We start from the raw sequence: 18,329 nt of genomic DNA on the forward strand, positions 1-18,329 counted from the left end.
GGAAAAAGCTTCCCACTGTTCACCCTATCTATACCCTTCATAATCTTGTACACCTCTATTAGATCTCCCCTCATTCTCCGCCTTTCCAGGGAGAACAACCCCAGTTTACCCAATCACTCCTCATAGCTAAGACCCTCCATACCAGGCAACATCCTGGTAAACCTTCTCTGCACTCTCTCTAACGCCTCCACGTCCTTCTGGTAGTGCGGCGAACAGAACTGGACGCAGATGTAGGCCAACATACCATTTGCCTTCTTTACTGCCTGCTGCAGCTACATACTTACCTTCAGCAACTGGTACACAAGGATGCCCTGGTCTCGTTGTACTCTCTTACTTTATAGCCATTCAGATAATCTGCCTTTCTGTTTTTGCTGCTAAAGTAGATAATCTCATATTTATCCACATTTTACTGCACTTGCCATGCATTTGCCCACTCACTCAGCTTGTCCAACTCTTACTGAAGCATCACTGCATCCTCCTCACAACTCACCCTCAAACCCAGATTTGTGTCATCTGCAAATTTGGAGATATTACATTTAGTTCCCTCATCTGAATCATTAACATATATTATGAATAGCTGACACATTGGCACCAATGCCTGCGGTACCCCACTAGTCACTGCCTGTCATTTGGAAAATTACCTGTTTATTCCCACTCTTTGTTTCCTGTCTGCCAATCAATTTTCTATCCATCTCAATATACAACCCCCCAACCCCACGCACTTTAATTTTACACGCTAATATCTTATTAGAACTTTGTCAAAAGCGTTTTGGAAGTCCAAATAAACCACATCAACTGGCTCTCCCCACTGTAAGAAGTTTAACAACACCAGGTTAAAGTCCAACAGGTTTATTTGGTAGCAAAAGCCACACAAGCTTTCGGAGCTGCAAGCCCCTTCTTCAGGTGAGTGGGAATTCTGTTCACAAACAGAGCATATAAAGACACAAACTCAATTTACATGAATAATGGTTGGAATGCGAATACTTACAACTAATCAAGTCTTTAAGAAACAAAGCAATGTGAGTGGAGAGAGCATCAAGACAGGCTAAAAAGATGTGTATTGTCCCCAGACAAGACAGCCAGTGAAACTCTGTGGGGGTTACAAATAGTGTGCCATGAACCCAATATCCCGGTTTTTATTCATTATTCATGTAAATTGAGTTTGTGTCTTTATATGCTCTGTTTGTGAACAGAATTCCCACTCACCTGAAGAAGGGGCTTGCAGCTCTGAAAGCTTGTGTGGCTTTTGCTACCAAATAAACCTGTTGGACTTTAACCTGGTGTTGTTAAACTTCTTACTGTGTTTACCCCAGTCCAACGCCGGCATCTCCACATCATGACTACCATAGACACCGCAAACTGCCGGCTCCAAGTGGAGAGGATCTCCAAGAAGATCGCGCATATCGACACAGACATCAAGTTTCTACAAAGATGCAAGAAAGCAGACAAAATACCGAAAGGACTACGGATCACGAACCCACTCAGGTCAACCGATAACACAGACTACGCTGAGAGACTTTGCCGTCGCACCTCTCTCACCCTCCTCAACCACCTCATACACCAACTGTACAGCAAACGCCACAGCCTGGAAACCAAGATAGAGTTCACATTCTCAACTTGCGCTCAGGATGCAGACCAGCTGCGAAACTCTGCCAAGCAGACGAGACAAAGGAACTACACCATCGACATGCACACCAAGAACAGGAAACTCGAGAAACTCGGCATCACCACCAGCAGCAACCAGGCCCCGCCCCCCCCGGTACCACAGTAGAAAACAGCACCACTGCAGGGAAGTCCATTGTCAACTTATCGAACTACACACTTCAACCAGATGAAATCGAAGTTCTCAGCCGAGGGCTTAATTTTTGCCCCACCACCAAAATAGACCCCATCAGTCTCGCAGCGGACACAGAGGAATTCATCAGGCGAATGAGGCTGAGGGAGTTCTTCCACAAACCCCAAGAGGCCAACAACAAACACAATCGGACAGCCAATGAACCGGAACAGCCGACAGAGAGATCCGCAGTGCATCCGAAGAGGAAAGAGTCGAATTGGACTCCTCCGGAAGGCCGCTGCCCTCGACTTGACATGTATGCCCAAGCCGTCAGGAGGTGCGTCAACACCAAATTCATCAGCCGCACTCACAAGACAGCCCCGAACATCACCCAAGCACAACGTAACACCATCCACGCTCTCAAGACCAACCGCAACATTGTCATCAAACCAGCAGACAAAGGAGGGGCCACCATCATACTGAACAGAACGGATTACTGCAAAGAAGTGTACCGACAACTAAACAACGAGGAACACTACAGACAGTTACCTGCAGATCCGACCAAAGAACACACCCGTCAACTCAACACTCTGATCAAGACCTTTGATCCGGACCTTCAGAACACCCTCCGTGCTCTCATCCCACGTACCTCCCGCGTTGGAGATCTCTACTGCCTCCCGAAGATACACAAGGCAAACACACCCGGCCGTCCCATCGTATCGGGCAATGGGACCCTGTGCGAGAACCTCTCCGGCTATGTTGAGGGCATCCTGAAACCCATTGTACAAAGAACCCCCAGCTTTTGTCGCGACACGACGGACTTCCTGCAGAAACTCGGCACACATGGAGCAGTTGAACCAGGAGCGCTCCTCGTCACAATGGATGTCTCGGCACTCCACACCAGCATCCCCCATGACGATGGCATTGCTGCAACGGCCTCAGTGCTCAGCGCCAACAACTGCCAGTTTCCAGATGCAATTTTACATCTCATCCGCTTCATCCTGGACCACAATATCTTCACCTTCAACAACCAGTTCTTCATCCAGACACACGGAACAGCCATGGGGACCAAATTCGCACCTCAATATGCCAACATCTTCATGCACAGGTTCGAACAAGACTTCTTCACCGCACGGGACCTTCAGCCGATGCTATACACTAGATACATCGATGACATTTTCTTCCTTTGGACTCATGGTGAACAATCACTGAAACAACTCTATGATGACATCAACAAGTTCCATCCCACCATCAGACTCACCATAGACTACTTTCCGGAATCGGTTCTTGGACACACGCATCTCCATTAAGGACGGTCACCTCAGCACCTCACTGTACCGCAAGCCCACGGATAACCTCACGATGCTCCACTTCTCCAGCTTCCACCCTAAACACGTAAAAGAAGCCATCCCCTACGGACAAGCCCTCTGTATACACAGGATCTGCTTGGATGAGGAGGATCGCAACAGACACCTCCAGACGCTGAAAGATGCCCTCATAAGAACAGGATATGGCGCTCGACTCATTGATCAACAGTTCCAACGTGCCACAATGAAAAACCGCACCGACCTCCTCAGAAGACAAACACGGGACACAGTGGACAGAGTACCCTTCGTTGTCCAGTACTTCCCCGGAGCGGAGAAGCTACGGCATCTCCTCCGGAGCCTTCAACATGTCATTGATGAAGACGAACATCTCGCCAAGGCCATCCCCACACCCCCACTTCTTGCCTTCAAACAACCGCACAAACAGACCATTGTCCGCAGCAAACTACCCAGCCTTCAGGAGAACAGTGACCATGACACCACACAACCCTGCCACAGCAACCTCTGCAAGACGTGCCGGATCATCGACACAGATGCCATCATCTCACGTGAGAACACCATCTACCAGGTACACGGTACATACTCTTGCAACTCGGCCAACGTTGTCTACCTGATACGCTGCAAGAAAGGATGTCCCGAGGCATGGTACATTGGGGAAACTATGCAGACGCTGCGACAACGGATGAATGAACACCGCTCGACAATCACCAGGCAAGACTGTTCTCTTCCTGTTGGGGAGCACTTCAGCGGTCACGGGCATTCGTCGCTGAGCAGAAACTGATAGCCAAGTTCCTCACACACGAGGACGGCCTCAACCGGGATATTGGGTTCATGGCACACTATTTGTAACCCCCACAGAGTTTCACTGGCTGTCTTGTCTGGAGACAATACACATCTTTTTAGCCTGTCTTGATGCTCTCTCCACTCACATTGCTTTGTTTCTTAAAGACTTGATTAGTTGTAAGTATTCGCATTCCAACCATTATTCATGTAAATTGAGTTTGTGTCTTTATATGCTCTGTTTGTGAACAGAATTCCCACTCACCTGAAGAAGGGGCTTGCAGCTCCGAAAGCTTGTGTGGCTTTTGCTACCAAATAAACCTGTTGGACTTTAACCTGGTGTTGTTAAACTTCTTACTGTGTTTACCCCAGTCCAACGCCGGCATCTCCACATCATCTCCCCGCTGTGTCAAACTTCATCTGAGCTCTTTCTTGGTGAATATTTTGCTAGTATCTCTCCTGTCTCCTATAATGCCCTTTTCAATCTCATCCTATCCAGGAAATCCACCTCTTGCTACCTCAACGCTATTTCTACCAAACTGGTGACTACACAACTTCCCTTCCTGACCCCCAAGTAGATTGACGTTATTCATGGTTCCCTTTCCTCAAGTATTGATCCCCTCTACTTCAGCTTTTTTGACATCATCCGCCTTCTGTCCTTGCAAACGCAAGCCCCATCTTCAATCTCCCTTTCCTCTTTCAAGCCATTGAACATTTTGTCACTTCCTAAATCATTCCTATTTTTCATGCAGTTCGATGTTTGAAACCCTCCAATGTACTATAATGACCTTTATCAAAGTAAAATTGGAATTTGATGTGACTGACCATGGAAAACTAGCCCTTCTCCTCTTTCTGGATCTTTGACATGGCTGACCACCACACAATCCTCCTCCAATGCCTCTCCTGCGTTATCAAGTTGGGTGAGACTACTTTTGCCTGGATCCATTTTATAAATCCAATTGTAGCCTGAGAATTACCTGCAATGGCTTCTCTTTGCAACATTGCTTTTGAAGTCCCCTCTAAAAAGTATCATCCTGAAAAGAAAATGTCAATGTTTCGGCCATTTGATCAAAGCTGAAAAGCTGTTGAGATCTCTTCCAGAGGACAAAGTGGGGGACAGCAGAAAGAGGGGTCGACTTGGGGTGTCATTGGATGACAAACGTTACAGTGATTGCAAATGAGCTACAGTGGGTGTGTGAGTTTGGCGATAGATGGACGAATGTGCCATACTCCTTGTAACAGTAGCAACAAACAGCAGCAGCAGAATACTTCTATCGCTTCGATGATTGAATGCTCAGCCTAAAAAGCTTGTTTACAGTCTCGACTGATGTCTTGTGTGATATTTGGCCAAGTATTGATTTGTATAACCAATTTCAAATAACACGTGAAGTCAGTGTTGGCATGATGGCTGGAAGCATTGGCTTTACTCACTTTTGCTGAGAGCACTTAACTCTGTTCTCATCACATGAAAAAAATTGCTTGATGATGCAGATTTCTCCATTTGGAGTCTGTCCAAGGTTGTTTTTTTCCCCCCATGTCGTGGGATCCAGCTTGTAAGTTCTGAGGTTGGCTTTCTGATTGTCTTTATATCTTTGGGATGTCCTGTTGTTCCAATGCTCAGCTGACTGTAGAGTACTGCCTGTGCCATGCAGGAATCCTTCATGCAAACCACATGACTGATCCAACAAAGCTGAACTCTGATAAGCATGCTCTCCATGTCAAGTATGCAGCACTTTGTAAATACCTCTGTGTTAAGGATTTGTCCTGCCACCGGATGTTCCAAATAGATTTAAGGCAGTGAAGATGGAATGCCTCCAGATGCTTCATTTGATGCTTGTAGGTTACCCAAGTCTCTCACTCAGAAACAAATGATGTAAGATCCATTGCCTGCAAGATGTTAATTTTTATGCTGAAACAAATTCCAGCTTCTTTTCTAAGTCTGAGTGAGGCTGCCAAAATCAGGCAGTGGTTGATTTCATCATCAAGCGTGGTGTTATTGAAGAGCTTACTCCCAACACGGCAGATCATCTGTACTGAACAGAAATGTGTTGTTGCTGGTGGCTGTTGCATCTTGGAGTACATGGCCAGGGGTGTGGGTTGAAAGAAGATCTCAGTCTTCTTCAGACTTGATGTCAGGCCAATGTGTTCTGAGACTAGGGCAAAGCAAACAAACAAGCAGTGGAATGCCCTCAAGTTTGTGCTAAGGGAGTGTAGTTTTCAAGAATATGAGTTCAATCAGTAGCTGCTTCGTAGCCTTTGTGCAAGCCTTGAGCTTTTGCAAGTTGACAAGGTTGCCATCTGCCCTGAAACCAAGTCGTGGTTCACATAGGCACCCAAGACATAGGTAGAAAAAGGGATGGGGTGTAAGGCAGAAATTCAGGGAGTTAGGGTGGAAGCTTAGGGCTGGAACAAACAAAGTTGTTATCTCTGGTTTGTTACCCGTGCCACGTGATCATAGAAATCATAGAAACCCTACAGTGCAGAAGGAGGCCATTCGGCCCATCGAGTCTGCACCGACCACAATCCCACCCAGGCCCTACCCCCACATATTTACCCGCTAATCCCTCTAACCTATGCATCCCAGGACTCTAAGGGACAATTTTTAACCTGGCCAATCAACCTAACCCGCACATCTTTGGACTGTGGGAGGAAACCGGAGCACCCGGAGGAAACCCACGCAGACACGAGGAGAATGTGCAAACTCCACACAGACAGTGACCCGAGCCGGGAATCGAACCCGGGACCCTGGAGCTGTGAAGCAGCAGTGCTAACCACTGTGCTACCGTGCCGTGCCGTGATAGTGAGGAGAGGAATAGGGAGAGAGAGCAGTTGAACACGTGGCTACAGGGATGGTGCAGGAGGGAGGGATTCAGATACCTGGACAATTGGGGCTCATTCTGGGGTAGGTGGGACCTCTACAAACGGGATGGTCTACACCTGAACCAGAGGGGTACCAATATCCTGGGGGGGAAATTTGCTAATGCTCTTCGGGAGGGTTTAAACTAATTCAGCAGGGGGGATGGGAACCTGAATTGTAGCTCCAGTGTACAGGAGGATGAGAGTAGCGAGGTCATGGATAAGGTTTCAAGGTCGCAGGAGTGTACTGGCAGACAGGAAGGTGATTTGAAATGTGTATACTTCAACGCCAGGAGCATCCGGAATAAGGTGGGTGAACTTGCAGCATGGGTTGCTACCTGGGACTTCGATGTTGTGGCCATCTTGGAGACATGGATAGAGCAGGGACAGGAATGGTTGTTGCAGGTTCCGGGATTTAGATGTTTCAGTAAGAGCAGGGAAGGTGGTAAAAGAGGTGGAGGTGTGGCATTGTTAGTCAAGGACAGTATTACGGTGGCAGAAAGGACGTTTGATGAGGACTCGTCTACTGAGGTAGTATGGGCTGAGATTAGAAACAGGAAAGGAGAGGTCACCCTGTTGGGAGTTTTCTACAGGCCTCCGAAAAGTTCCAGAGATGTAGAGGAAAGGATTGCAAAGATGATTCTGGATAGGAGCGAAAATAACAGGGTAGTTGTTATGGGGGACTTTAACTTTACAAATATTGACCGGAAAAGCTGTAGTTCGAGTACTTTTTGTCCAATGTGTGGACCATCCCCCAGGAGGGTTTCCTGACACAGTATGTAGATAGGCCAACAAGAGGCGAGGCCACATTGGATTTGGTACTGGGTAATGAGCCAGACCAGGTGTTAGATTTGGAGGTAGTGAGCATTTTGGTGATGGTGACCACGATGGAAAGGGATAGGTATATATTCAAGGGCAGGAGTTATAGCTGGGGGTAAGGAAATTATGATGCGATTAGGCGAGATTTAGGATGCATAGGTTGGGGAAGGAAACTGCCGGGGATGGGCACAATTGAAATGTGGAGCTTCTTCAAGGAACAGCTACTGCGTGTCCTTGATAAGTATGTACCTGTCAGGCAGGGAGGAAGTGGTTGAGCGAGGGAACCGTGGTTTACTAAAGAAGTTGAGTCTCTTGTGAAGAGGAAGAAGGAGACTTACGAAAGATGAGACGTGAAGGCTCAGTTAGGGCGCTTGAGAGTTACAAGTTAGCCAGGAAGGACCTAAAGAGAGAGTTAAGAAGAGCCAGGAGGGGACATGAGAAGTCTTTGGCAGGTAGGATCAAGGAAAACCCTAAAGCTTTCTATAGGTATGTCAGGAATAAAAGAATGACTAGGGTAAAATTAGGGCCAGTCAAGGACAGTATTGGAAGTTGTGCGTGGAGTCTGAAGAGATAGGAGAGGCACTAAATGAATATTTTTTGTCAGTATTCACGCAGGAAAAAGACAATGTTGTCGAGGAGAATATTGAGATTCAGGCTGTTGGACTGGACGGGATTGAGGTTAATAAGGAGGAGGTGTTAGCAATTCTGGAAAGTGTGAAAATAGTTAAGTCCCCTGGGTCATAGAACATAGAACATTACAGGGCAGTACAGGCCCTTCGGCCCTCGATGTTGCGCCGACCAGTGGTACCAATCTAAAGCCCCTCTAATCTACACTATTCCAATATCATCCATATGTTTATCCAATAACCACTTGAACGCTCTCAACGTTGACGAGTCCACCACTGCTGCAGGCAGGGCATTCCACGCCCTTACTACTCTCTGAGTAAAGAACCTACCTCTAACATCTGTCCTATATCTCTCACCCCTCAATTTAAAGCTATGTCCCCTCGTGCGAGCCAACACCATCCGAGGAAAAAGGCTCTCACTATCCACCCTATCTAATCCTCTGATCATCTTGTATGCCTCTATTAAGCCACCTCTTAACCTTCTTCTCTCTAACGAAAACAACCTCAAGACCCTCAGCCTTTCCTCATACGATTTTCCCACCATACCAGGCAACATCCTGGTAAATCTCCTCTGCACCCTTTCCAACACTTCCACATCTTTCCTATAATACGGCGACCAGAACTGTACGCAATACTCCAAATGCGGCCGCACCAGAGTTTTGTACAGGCTCCGAAACTCAATCCCTCTACCAATAAAAGCTAACACACCGTACGCCTTCTTAACAACCCTATCAACCTGGGTGCCAACTTTCAGGGATCTATGCACATGGACACCCAGATCCCTCTGTTCATCCACACTACCAAGTATCTTACCATTAGCCCAGTACTCTGTATTCCTGTTACTCCTTCCAAAGTGAATCACCTCACACTTTTCCGCATTAAACTCCATTTGCCACCTCTCAGCCCAGCTCTGCAGCTTATCTATGTCCCTCTGCAACCTGCCACTTCCCTCCGTACTGTCTACAACTCCACCGACTTTAGTGTCATCCGCAAACTTACTAATCCATCCTTCCACGCCCTCATCCAAGTCATTAATAAAAATGACAAACAGCAGTGGCCCCAAAACAGATCCTTGCAGTGCACCACTAGTAACTGAACTCCAGGATGAATATTTCCCATCAACCACCACCCTTTGTTTTCTTACAGCTAGCCAATTCCTGATCCAAACCGCTAAATCACCCTCAATCCCATATGTCTGTATTTTCTGTAAAAGCTTACCAGGGGGAACGTTATCAAATGCTTTGCTGAAATCCATATACACCACATCAACCGCTTTACCCTCATCCACCTCTTTGGTCACCTTCTCAAAGAACTCAATAAGGTTTGTGAGGCACGACCTACCCTACACAAAACCGTGCTGACTATCCCGAATCAAATTATTCCTTTCTAGGTGATTATAAATCCTATCTCTTATAATCCTTTCCAATACTTTGCCCACAACAGAAGTAAGGCTCACCGGTCTATAATTACCAGGGTTGTCCCTACTCCCCTTCTTGAACAAGGGGACAACATTTGCTATCCTCCAGTCTTCTGGCACTGTTCCTGTAGACAATGATGACACAAAGATCAAAGTCAAAGGCTCTGCAATCTCCTCTCTAGCCTCCCAGAGAATCCTGGGATAAATCCCATTCGGCCCAGGGGACTTATCTATTTTTACCCTTTCCAGAATTGCTAACACCTCCTCCTTATGAACATCAATCCCATCCAGTCCAACAGCCTGCATCTCAGTACTCCCCTCAACAACACTGTCCCTCTCCAGTGTGAATACCGACGAAAAATATTCATTTAGTGCCTCTCCTATCTCTTCAGACTCCACGCACAACTTCCCACTCCTGTCCTTGACTGGCCCTAATCTTACCCTAGTTATTCTTTTACTCCTGACATACCTATAGAAAGCTTTAGGGTTTTCCTTGATCCTACCTGCCAAAGACTTCTCATGTCCCCTCCTGGCTCTTCTTAACTCTTTCTTTAGGTCCTTCCTGGCTAACTTGTAACTCTCGGATGGTCGGATGGGATTTATCCTCGGATTCTCTGGGAGGCTAGGAAGGAGATTGCAGAGCCTATGGCTGTGATCTTTATGTCGTCATTGTCTACAAGAATAGTGCCAGAAGACTGGAGGATAGCAAATGTCCCCTTGTTCCAGAAGGGGAGTAGAGACAACCTTGGTAATTATAGACCAGTGAGCCTTACTTCTGTTGTGGGCAAAGTTTTGGAAAGGTTTATAAGAGATGGGATTTAGAATCATCTAGAAAGGAATAATTTGATTAGGGATAGTCAATACGGTTTTGTGAAGGGTAGGTCGTGCCTCACAAACCTTATTGAGTTCTTTGAGAAGGTGACCAAAGAGGTGGATGAGGGTAAAGCAGTTGATGTGGTGTATATGGATTTCAGTAAAGCGTTTGATAAGGTTCCCCATGGTAAGCTATTGCAGAAAATACGGACGCATGGGATTGAGGGTGATTTAGCGGTTTGGATCAGGAATTGGATAGCTGTAAGAGGACAGAGGGTGGTGGTTGATGGGAAATGCTCATCCTGGAGTTCAGTTACGAGTGGTGTACCACAAGGATCTGTTTTGAGGCCACTGCTGTTTGTCATTTTTATCAATGACCTGGATGAGGGCGTAGAAGGCTGGGTTAGTAAATTTGCGGATGACACTAAAGTCGGTGGAGTTGTGGACAGTGCGGAAGGTTGTTGCAGGTTACAGAGGGACATAGATAAGCTGCAGAGCTGGGCTGAGAGGTGGCAAATGGAGTTTAATGCGGAAAAGTGAGGTGATTCACTTTGGAAGGAGTAACAGGATTACAGAGTACTGGGCTAATGGTAAGACACTTGGTAGTGTGGATGAGCAGAGAGATCTCGGTGTTTATCTGCATAGATCCCTGAAAGTTGGCACTCCGGTTGATAGGGTTGTTAAGAAGGCGTACGGAGTGTTAGCTTTTATTGGTAGAGGGATTGAGTTTTGGAGCCAGGAGGTCATGTTGCAGCTGTACAAAATTCTGGTGCGGCCGCAATTGGAGTATTCCGTACAGTTCTGGTCGCCGCATTATAGGAAGGATGTGGAAGCATTGGAAAGGGTGCAGAGGAGATTTACTAGGATGTTGCCTGGTATAGTGGGAAGGTCTTGTGAGGAAAGGCTGTGAGGTTGTTTTCGTTAGAGAGAAGAAGGTTAAGAGGTGACTTAATAGAGGCATACAAGATGATCAGCGGATTAGACAGGGTGGATAGTGAGAGCCTTTTCCTCGGATGGTGATAGCTAGCACGAGGGGACATAGCTTTAAATTGAGGGACATAGATAAGCTGCAGAGCTGGGCTGAGAGGTGGCAAATGGAGTTTAATGCGGAAAAGTGAGGTGATTCACTTTGGAAGGAGTAACCTTCCTCACTGTCCATTACACCTCCAATCTTTGTATCATCAGCAAATTTGCTGATCCAATTTACCACATTATCATCCAGATCATTGATATAGATGACAAACAACAATGGACCCAACACCGATCCCTGTGGCACACCACTAGTCACAGGCCTCCACTCAGAGAAGCAATCCTCCACAACCACTCTCTGACTACCTCCCCATGTCTACCCAGCAGTTGGGTCCTGTGTCAAAATCTTTGAATGCAGACTGGAAGCATGGCCAGAAATAAACAGAGCTGGATCCAATACACAGCGTTGCCTGGTGCTGTTGGTGACAGGAAAGGTATCTGATGACATAGCACTTTACATCGCACTGGCCAACATGCCATCGTGAAATCAGTGGACTGATCATCTTTTCATGGTAGCCATATTTGTACAGGATCTTCCACAGACCTTCCAGGTTTTCTGTGTCAAAAGCTTTGATCAGGTCAGCAAACACCATATAGAAGTCCTTATTCTGTACACAGAACTTGACTTGCTACAAAGATCATGTCTCCAGTTCCATCCTACACACAAACCACACTGATACTAGACACAGAGTCAGTGAAGTGAGTGACAAATAAGATTAACTCTTGAAAAAACTTTTCCTTCTGTTGAAAGAACTGATATTCCGCAATGATTGCCACAGATGGACTTGCTCCCTTTTGTTTGTGGAGATGAGTATGGAGGCAACCTTGTAGTCTTGGTTCCAGCTTAGATGGAAGAGACTAATGAGTTTTCTAGCCCTGTGAGTATTTGACTACTTCAGGTGGGATGCCATCAACTTCTGACAACTTGCTCATAGAAAGCTGCTTTCTGGTCTCTGCTTGAGAAGGACAAGGAGCAAGCTCTTCCTGAGTATGGCGCTGTGGAAGTGACTACGTGTTATCATTGCACACAACAGATTGTTAATTTAGGAGATTGTTGAAATGCGCTGCCCAATGAGAGAGAATTTCATGCCTGTTTGTTCCGGAGTTGATTCCCAACTGCTGAGAGCAATTTTTTTCGATAACACTCCTGTCAAGCATATCATAGCTTTGATTCAACGCGCTATATAAATTCAAGCTGTTGCCAAAATAGACATCCAAAACTATAAACAATAGCAGTTATCTTGTGTGAGAAAATCTCAAGATCAATGCAAAAATATAAGCAAAATACTGTTGATGCTGCAAATCTGAAAGGATGAATGCAAGAGAAACTCATGCGGTCTGGCAGTATCAGTGGAGAGAGAAACAAAGTTAATATTTCGAGTCCAATATAACTTTTTTATGACCTGAGTTTTTCTACTACTTTGTCTTTAGGTTTTGTCTTTAGCAACTTAGTAGAGAATGACTGCAGCTTGTTATTTTGCAAGGCCATTAACAAATAATAAAATGGTTATTTTTTTATTTGTTCTCTGGCGGTGGGAACATTGGCGTGTCTGCATTTATTGCCCATCCCTGGTTGTCTTGAGAAGATGGTAATAGGTTTTCTTGAACTGCGGCAGTCCTTGTTCTCATGGTCCTCTCATGTGAGCATAAGATAGGAAACTTTTGGTTGCTGGTGCAATGATAATGTTATTCATTGTAGTAAGCACCACAGTTTTACTACTGTTATCAGCATAATTCTCCCTTTGGAATAACAGATTCTATATGTATGTCACAATGGTCTCATTTAAAAATGCAATGCTGAGCTTAGAAGATTTTCCTCCTTATTTAAACTTTATTCATCCTTGAATTTTGTGTGCATATGCAGTGAACTGGCCACTTAACCTACTCCCATAATGAATATCTCTTAAATAGAGGATTAGGAATCAATTTAATTGATGTAAAGGAGCAGCCGATTAACTATCTCAAATGAGTAAGCTGAAAGTAAGCACGTAGGTACATCAAGCAGTAAAGAAGGCAAATTATAGGGTGGCACGGTAGCACAGTGGTTAGCACTGCTGCTTCACAGCTCCAGGGACCTGGGTTCAATTCCCGCCTTGGGTCACTGTCTGTGGAGTTTGCACATTCTCCTCGTGTCTGCGTGGGTTTTCTCCGGGTGCTCCGGTTTCCTCCCACAGTCCAAAGATGTGTGGGTTAGGTTGATTGGCCATGTTAAAATTGCCCTTAGTGTCCTGAGATGCGTAAGTTAGAGGGATTAGTGGGTAAATATGTAGGGATATGGGGGTAGGGCCTGGGTGGGATTGTGGTCAGTGCAGACTCGATGGGCCAAATGGCCTCTTTCTGTGCTGTAGGGTTTCTATGATTTCTATGGTATGTTGGCCATCATAGCGAGAGAATTTGAGTGTGGGGATAGGGATGTTTTGCTGCAATTGTATAGCATGTTTGTGAGGCCTGGAGTATTGTGTGCAGTTTTGGTGTCCTTGCTATAGAGGGAGTACAGCGAAGGTTTACCAGGCTGATTCCTGGGTTGGCAGGTCTGTCAGTTCGGATTATATTCAGAGTTTAGAAGAGTGAGAAGGGCATCTCATAAAAGCTTGTAACAGGGTTAGACAGCGTAGATTCAGAAAGAATGTTCCCAATGGTGTGGGAGTCCAGAACTAGAGGTCATAGTTTGAGGATAAGGGGTAAACCTTTTGCAACTGAGGTGAGGAGAAATTTCTTCATCCAGAGGGTGATGAAGGTGTGGAATTCACTACCACCGAATATAGTTGAGGCCAAAATATTGCCTGATTTCAAGAAGAAATTAGATATAGTTCTTGGGGCTAAAGAGATCAAGGGATATGGGGGGAAGGGGGTCAGGATATTGAATTTGATGATCAGCCATGATCAAAATGAATGGCAGAGCAGGCTAGAAAGGCTGAATGGCCTTATCCTGCTTCTAGTTTCTATGTTTCTATGAGTACTGGTGTTACACATTTACTTTGATTCTATGAAAATTGTGAATTTTTGGCATTTTCCCTTTTTTTCCAGTTGAATAGACTGGCTCTTGTGTATTTCCTCGGCATCAGAGCTGTGGAACAGTAATCTAGATGGCGCTGGTCCTCTATTTCGCCTCCCTTAAAACGTTATACCCCCACAGCAACCAGATTGATTCTGGGATATTATGTTTCAAGTGCATAAACCAGTGTCTTACCATTTTTGATGCAGCATATTAACATTTCCAAAAACTAAAGCCATTCTCAATGCCTTTCCTTCTCCCATTGAAATGCATAGACTGGTAGAGTGGGAATGAAAAAGGGACAGTAACAAGTTCGCCCATTCGACATCCAGTCCAGTTTTCCTTTCCAGTGATTTCCATGCATTTCTTCTTTAACACGTTTTCCAAACGTCAAATCTTTGTTCCATCCATTTTTCTTTGCATTATCTTCAGGCCTTTAAGCTTGGCATTGCCTAATTCCTCTCTCCTGATTTACAGATGCTTTGATTCCTATTTTTAAATTTGGTGATGCCGTGTTTTGTTTCTATTTTATTTAGAACATAGAACATAGAACACTACAGCGCAGTACAGGCCCTTCGGCCCTCGATGTTGCGCCGACCAGTGGAACCAATCCAAAGCCCCTCTAATCTACACTATTCCAATATCATCCATATGTTTATCCAATAACCATTTGAATGCTCTTAATGTTGACGAGTCCACTACTGCTGCAGGCAGGGCATTCCACACCCTTACCACTCTCTGAGTAAAGAACCTACCTCTAACATCTGTCCTATATCTCTCACCCCTCAATTTAAAGCTATGTCCTCTCGTGCAAGCCAACACCATCCGAGGAAAAAGGCTCTCACTATCCACCCTATCTAATCATCTGATCATCTTGTATGCCTCTATTAAGTCACCTCTTAACCTTCTTCTCTCTTAACGAAACAACCTCAAGCCCCTCATACGATTTTCCCACCATACCAGGCAACATCCTGGCAAATCTCCTCTGTACCCTTTCCAACACTTCCACATCTTTCCTATAATGCGGCAACCAGAACTGTACGCAATAATCCAAATGCGGCCGCACCAGAGTTTTGTACAGTTGCAGCATGACCTCCTGGCTCCGAAACTCAATCCCTCTGCCAATAAAAGCTAACACACCGTACGCCTTCTTAACAACCCTATCAACCTGGGTGCCAACTTTCAGGGATCTATGCACATGGACACCCAGATCCCTCTGTTCATCCACACTACCAAGTATCTTACCATTAGCCCAGTACTCTGTATTCCTGTTACTCCTTCCAAAGTGAATCACCTCACACTTTGGAGTTTCTGACCTGGATTTTAACAAACCAACAAAATCTTCTCTTTTGATTAAATATATACTTCCCACAAAAATAACCCGCAGATGTTTCTACCCATTTTAATCAAGACTTAAGAAGTGCAAGGACAATCGTCCTATTTTCCATAATACATTGTTGCAATTGATCTCAAAAGAAGAACAAATTACAGCTACTTAGTACTGAGTTTTTATTTAGAATAGAAATTGGGTTTAAGTTAATCAAATACATCTGAGTGCAGGTCTCAACATGAAAGAATAGTGGGGAAAGGGATTTAAAATTAGCCAGAATAGTAACAGTTCGGAGGGAAAGAGTTATGATTTATACCTAACATGAAGATGTTAACAGTTTGGCTTTGAAAGTGATCATTTTGTTTTTGCAATGAGGAAGAACAAAGAAAATTACAGCACAGGAACAGGCCCTTCGGCCCTCCAAGCCTGCACCAACCATGCTGTCCGACTGAACTAAAACCCCCTACCCTTCCGACGACCATATCTCTCTATTCCCATCCCATCATGTATTTGTCAAGATCCACCCCTTCAAAGTCACTAACGTATTCGCTTCCACTACCTCACGCAGCAACGAGTTCCAGGCACCCACTACTCTCTGTGTAAAAAATCTGCCTCGTACATCTCCTTTAAACCTTGCCCCTCGCACCTTAAACCTGTGCTCCCTAGTAATTGACTCTTCCACCCTGGGAAAAGGCTACTGACTATCCACTCTGTCCATGCCTCTCATAATCTTGTAGACTTCTATCAGGTCGCCCCTCAACCTCCGTCGTTCCAGTGAGAACAAACCAAGTTTCTCCAACCTCTCCTCATAGCTAATGCCCTCCATACCAGGCAACATCCTGGTAAATCTTTTCTGTACCCTCTCCAAAGCTTCCACATCCTTCTGGTAGTGTGGCGACCAGAATCGAACACTATATTCCAAGTGCAGCCTAACTAAGGTTCTATAAAGCTGCCACATGACTTGCCAATTTTTAAACTCAATGCCCCAGCTGATGAAGGCAAGCATATGCCTTCCTGACTACCTTCTCCACCTGCATTGCCACTTTCAGTGACCTGTGTAACTGTACACCCAGATCCCTTTGCCTATCAATACGCTTAGTGGTTCTGCCATTTACTGCATATTTCCTATCGGTATTAGACCTTCCAAAATGCATTACCTCACATTTGTCCGGATTAAACGCCATCTGCCATCTCTCCGCCCAAGTCTCCAACTGATTTTTATCCTGCTGTATCCTCTGATGGTCCTCATCGCTATCCGCAAATGCACCAACCTTTGCGTCATCCGCAAATAACTAATCAATCCAGTTACATTTTCCTCCAAATCATTTATATATATATTACAAACAGCAAAGGTCCCAGCACTGATCCCTGAGGAACGCCACTTGTCACAGCCCTCCATTCAGAAATGCACCCTTCCACTGCTACCCTCTGTCTTCTTTGACCGAGCCAGTTTTATATCCACCTGCCAGCTCACCTCTGATCCCATGCAACTTCACCTTCTGCACCAGTCTGCCATGAGGGACCTTGTCAAAGGCCTTACTGAAGTCCATGTAGACAACATCTACTGCCCTTTCCTCATCAATCATCTTCGTCACTTCCTCTCAAAACTCGATCAAGTTCGTGAGACATGACCTCCCCTTCACAAAACCATGTTGTCTCTCACTAATACGTTCATTTATTTCCAAGTGGGAATAAATCCTGTCTTGAAGAATCCTCTCCAATAATTTCCCTACCATTGATGTAAGGCTTACCTGGATTATTCTTGCTACCCTTCTTAAACAAAGGAACAACATTGGCTATTCTCCAATCCTCTGGGGCCTCCCCTGTAGCCAGTGAGGTTACAAAGATTTCTCTCAAGGCTTCAAGGATTCTGGATTCTGTTGTATTATACTGTGCTAAATTAATATGTCGTTTGAATTGCAACAGGCCATTTGACCCAGTAATTTATGTTGCTGTTTATCATCCAAACAAGTAGTACTAAATTCCCAACTTTTTTGAATCAGTCCTGAGGACCAAGATTATCCCTGTTCCTATATTCATTAATTTGCTTTCTCGACAAGGGTCAATCCAACTTATTCTTAAATGTTGACGTGGTCTCTTCTAATTACTAACTCTGGCAGTGCATTTCAATCTCACAACCTTCCTTCCTTAAAAAAAAAAGTCCAATGAGGGAGAGACAGGATTTCACTGTTTGAAATGGCGAGAAGGGTGCATCAGTTGAGCCTGTGAGGGATAAAAACGGGGGAAAAGAGAAATCCTTAGGTGGCAAAGGTAAAAGATCTTATGGGAGATAATAAAGACAGTGCACCTCAGGTTAAAAAGAGAACACATGAGGGTTAAAGAGGAATAAAAAACCTCAGATGTTTTCACTGTAATAAAATAGGACACACAAAGTTGAGGTGTTGATGGTTTAGGAAAAATGCTGGGAAGACAGGCATGATAAAACAAAATAAGCCAGTGGGGTTTGTTAAAGTGGGAAAGGAAGTCCCAGTTGAAAGTAAATAGGTGGAAAATCATGTACATCTGGTCTGGGGTTGATTGTTAAGATCTCTTTAAAGAATTTAC

General features: G+C 45.1%; 1 protein-coding gene across 7 annotated transcripts in view; it reads left to right on the forward strand.

Annotated features, from left to right (window-relative positions):
• Positions 1 to 18,329, forward strand: part of g2e3 (G2/M-phase specific E3 ubiquitin protein ligase) — a 328,981-nt gene that overhangs the window by 144,127 nt on the left and 166,525 nt on the right. The gene's annotated exons all lie outside the window — the stretch shown is intronic.

This window comes from Mustelus asterias, chromosome 18 (assembly GCF_964213995.1).
Source record: "Mustelus asterias chromosome 18, sMusAst1.hap1.1, whole genome shotgun sequence".
Taxonomy (NCBI): Eukaryota; Metazoa; Chordata; class Chondrichthyes; order Carcharhiniformes; family Triakidae; genus Mustelus; species Mustelus asterias.